The sequence below is a fragment of the Penaeus japonicus genome, unplaced genomic scaffold, assembly GCF_977035675.1.
Source record: "Penaeus japonicus unplaced genomic scaffold, GWHDUDI00000001_assembly GWHDUDI00000033, whole genome shotgun sequence".
In the NCBI taxonomy this organism is placed as follows: Eukaryota; Metazoa; Arthropoda; class Malacostraca; order Decapoda; family Penaeidae; genus Penaeus; species Penaeus japonicus.
This window is the reverse complement of record NW_028234435.1, coordinates 10,206,434-10,211,433: the sequence shown is the minus strand read 5'-3', so window position 1 is coordinate 10,211,433 and position 5,000 is coordinate 10,206,434. Positions and strand designations below refer to the sequence as shown.

The 5,000-nt window shown below is 43.9% G+C and overlaps 1 protein-coding gene across 5 annotated transcripts in view; it reads left to right on the top strand.

The window, feature by feature from the left end:
• The window catches only part of LOC122267424 (DIS3-like exonuclease 2), a 201,877-nt gene that overhangs the window by 93,569 nt on the left and 103,308 nt on the right, over window positions 1-5,000 (top strand). The window lies entirely within an intron of this gene.

Sequence of the window (5,000 nt, the reverse complement as noted above, 5' to 3'; positions counted from 1 at the left end):
CACGTGGAAATCTTACACCCTAAGAAAACTCGTTCGGTAAGATACACTTAATATCGAAACTCATTAAGTCTGGAGTTTCATATCTCTCCCCAAAACTTCATAAACAGTATTGATAAGAAGCCAACTGACATAAATAAACAGTCCAATGAGATACAAAAGCAAGTTTCATTATCGGTCGAAGTGATATTTCATGACCTTGCGAGATAACAGATAGGCCTACCACTCGATATGCTGATAGGAATCGTTCTCCGTTTACTCTATAGGAATATCTTCGTCCTCCTCCTGTACCTACTCCATACGTCCTTTCTTTTCATCTTTTCAGTCTCTCTCTTCTCTCCTCGTCTTTTCCGCATTTCGCCCTTTTTCCCTCGCTCGCCTGACACCCACCCACGTCCCTCCCAGCCACGTGACCGAGGTTCCTCATGCCGTGAGTCTCAGGATCCGTTGCCTTACAGGACTTTTTCTCAAGGTGATCAAGATGCAAAGTCTGCAAGGTGACTGGTTTCGTGTGGCGTGTTTCTTTTCATTTTTTTTTACTTACAATTGTTCAACGATGAAACCGCATGTTGTGCAAGTTATGTGATGGAGATATTATGATGGCTAGGCAAGCGGGCGAGTGGTGGGGTGATTGTAATTGCTTGGTGGAGGCAGGGAGATTGCTGGTTGTAAACGTTAATTGTTAATTAGTTTCCTAATAAGCAATGTACTATGAAAAATACAGCCTTACGTCGCTTTATAATTGGAGCCACAAAAAAATGCCTCAATTACTTCGGATGCCTAATGCACAGGGATAAGGTGATCATTTAAACAGAGCGGGTTCATTTGAGCCAATATTTACCAGTGATTTAATGCCGACATTACTTGTTTTTTTCCCCGGCTTGCGTTGCTTACTTACAAGGCGATGAAGCCAGGTCATTGCACCGATCAAGTGACCTGAGAAAAGTCCAGAACGAGCTTATGCAATGCAGTATTTCATGGTGAACTTTGATTCGCCTTTCACTCACTACTTTTCTTAGTCACTTTGAGTCACTTTACATGGAAGTTAACTTATTCAGTAAAAAAAGAGCCTTTGTTGACTGACTGTTGTCATTGCTATTCAGTCGAGTCAAAGTTTTTATCAAGGTTTCTTTTGGGTGATCTACCAATACCAGTCCCTCCCTTATTGCTCCCGCCCACTCCCTTCCTCATACCCACCTACTGACCCACATCTCTGCTGGGCGTGGGGTGGGGTGGGGTGGGGTGGGGATTGCACCTGTGCCCACACGCTCATATCGGCCGTTGAACCCCCGGAGAACATCAGTTTCATACTTGTCACTCTTAGGAATGCTAGCTAAGGCATGCATTTGCATCTGCCTTCGGCTTGGATCTTGTGAGCCTTATCGCCGGCGGCAACTAAGCCGAGAATGCCAAGAATTTCCAGCGGGGCGATAGCGAGCGCTTTAGAAATGGCAGCTCGTGCACTCCGAGTGGCATCCACTCCGCCCGGGGCACCTGGAAGTCAGAGAGAGCTGAGCTTCAGAAAGTGTATCGCGACCCCGGAGTTTGGTTGGAGGGGAAGGGGGAGGGGAGAGGGGAGGGAAGGGACGACACTGAGACCCGGTCCTTTCGTGGGAGGGGGTGGGGATGAGGAGGGGTTGTGGGGAGGGACTCAGGATGAGGATGAAAGGTGGGAAGAGGGCATGGTAGTTTCCTTTATACCCCCGGCGCCATGGGATGCCCTCTTTTGTGGCTTCCTGTTCGCGATAGCGGATGGGGTTAGGGGGGTGGGGGGGGGTTGCCTCTTGAGTGGGAGGAGGTGAAACGCTCTTAAGTTGCTGTGCGGAGGAGGAGAATGCACACTTTGCCTCTCTACACCGAGGGCAAGAGGCGCGGCTTGCTCTTTTGTGTCTGTAAATTAAACTGTATACAATACTTCTAGTGCTGTTCGGGCCATTAGCTATCTACGGAGACTTCGCGAAAACAAAGTTTCAATGATATACCGAGCGAATAGAAAGAAATAATTAAGAATAGAGGGGACAGACCGAGAGAAGAGAAGAGAAGAGGTGTTGTATCCTGTTCGACTCAGGGACTGCAAGGTAGGTTGAGCAGGGTCTTGGGCGGAGAAGTGTTGGTAAACATTGGCTGTTCCTCGTGATGGCATCTTTGTTTTTGTTTTGTTTTTAAACTCACGGCGCCAGTTTGACATTGATGAGGAATCTCCCTTTTATCGCTTACGTTTTCTGATTGCTTTGACTTTGTTTTGAAAATGTAATGTAATCTATCTATCTATGTGCTTCCATTTGTCACATTTTGATTAATCTATATTGCCTGGTGGTACTTGTGTCGGTGAATGCAAGCAGTACGTACGGTGTTAGTAGGCCTGATGTAAGACAGACGTCAGGTAAAGCATTACGGCAGGTGTGCAGGAAACTTATTAAGGATGGAGCACATCCTAAGAGCACCCGACACTACTAGGGCTCGCTGTAGGCCTTCCTCCGCCTCTCTTTAGGTTTCGGTTAACACTACTTCCATTGTACTCGTAAAAGGACTGCGTGGATTACCTGAGACATTGATGACATAATCGCCATCGCTTCCACCCTTGCCGGCACTTCCTCAGCCACAAACGAGATCCACACAGGAAACAAACAAACAAACAAAAAAAATCCACAAGCCCGTAACGTTATGAATGCTTTCAAATGTAAAATCACCGAATCCCATTTCCTTTCCATTTCCATTTATCCTTGCAGGTATTGTGTAGCAGGGACAGCATATATTGTCGACACTTCTGTACCTACTTACTTCTAACTTCCTGCGATCTGCACAAAATAAACAAAACGCGTGGCGACGGAAGCGCAACCCGGAATTAAGCAGCCTTTCTTCCCGCTGTTGTGCGCCGCGCCGTAACCGATTATGGAGTGATTTTTCTCTATTACCGTCAGCCTTTTTGAGCATTTGATTTGGCCTGTGCTGACGGCGTCCATCTTCGTCCTTTGAGATTCGTATGTGTCACTAATTTGTTCGTGCGTGACTCGTCGTTTATCTTGAAATGACAGGATATTACGATGTCTTTTTGTGAGGATTAGATTTATTAATGTGACGTATGACGGGGAATACACTGAGAACAAAATAAATTTGAGCTTTAGTGTTTTTGTTTGGGAAAACCTTATTTCTTTTTCATTTTAAGAACGGTCATGATGGCATTTAAAGTGATGGACGGACACTGTTTAAGGAGGCGAAGCGGACAGGTTAAACAGGAATTAAGAATGAGATGTGAACCAGTCTTAAATTCCATACAATTTCCTAGACAAGTAGAATTTTGTCGTATGCTGCTCGTCTGAAATAACGTAAGATCGATCAAATATCTAAGCAAACTCTCAGGAATGCCTGTGATGTCTAAGCCTTCTTACACAATCCATTGACGTATACCAAGAAGATTAACTAATCCCAAATCCAACCGAGTCATGCAGAGACTCATGAGCTTAACACCGGTCACGTGACGAGTGCCTCCTGCCTCCTGCCCCGTCATGCCCATAACGAGGAAGGCGGGCGGTCGTGACGACATTTCCCGGAGAATTTGTGAGAGATGACACGCCACCTCGGACAAAGCAAGGGCATACGGACATTATTGCAAGTAAAGAGACAGGAAATTCGTCGTTATTGCCTCAAGCTGGTGGAAGGAACATCTTTCGCCGCGACTGCCTCTCAATGGCGCCTCAACACAAGGCGCTTGTTACGATCTTACGATGTTACGTCAGTTGAGGAAACTGTCCAAGCTTAGTCACCTACGCGATCGCTCGTATTGATAAGCTTAGCGAAGGCTGTTGAAGAGGAAGGGGAGGCAAACAAGGGTTATCTGGCGCGACCTGACAAATGGCCGACAGGATGCACTTGCTTGCTTGCTCTGTGATAAGGCGTGTTGCCGCCTCGGGGTCAGCATCACGCGGTGTTGAAGCAGGTCGGTGGCAGGTCTTAATCAGGTTGTGGACGTGTAACAGGTTGTGGATCTGCGGGCGTGTGGCCAAGGGTCAGGGGATACCGTTGCGTGGTATACAGATTTGTTTGTATGCTTTTATGTAATATATGAACACACACACACACACACACACACACACACACACACACACACACACACACACACACACACACACACACACACACACACACATATATATATATATATATATATATATATATATATATATATTCATATATATATATATTTTATGTATATTATATATATATATATAATATATATATATATATATATATATATATATATATATATATATATAAATTTATGTATATGAATATATATATATAAGTACATATATATTATATACATATATATATATATACATACATATATATATATATATTATATATATATATATATATATATATATACATATACATTTATACACTTACATACACATACATACATGCATACTTGCATACATGCATACATACATACATACATACATATATACATATATACATACATGCACACTGTAGTTATGATTATATATATGTGTGTATGTATATCTCTACGTATGCATACTCATAGCACACGTATGTGAGTATAGTGCTTGAGTACGTGTAAGTGTAGGCAAACTTCCACTGATATTAATATGAACCCGAGTAGACCCCATGTGCAGGAGCATATCAGGTGTTACAGTACCTCACCCCCACCCACCCACCCGCCCCCACCCCCCTTCAGTCATGCAAAACACGTCAACATCTTCAAAGTCACGAGACAACCTCTGTGCATGGGACACTTTACTGACGTCACTCCCTTCACTGTATGCGTCGCGGGAGGTATCGAACCAGTAGGAAACGAACACGTACACACCTTTTAAAGGCAATTAAATAAAGATGAAACATAGGGAAATCATATATATGTATGTGTGTGTGTGTGTGTGTGTGTGTGTGTGTGTGTGTGTGTGTGTGTGTGTGTGTGTGTGTGTGTGTGTGTGTGTGTGTGTGATCGATTAAAAAAACAAACAAACAATATAGAGGCTCTC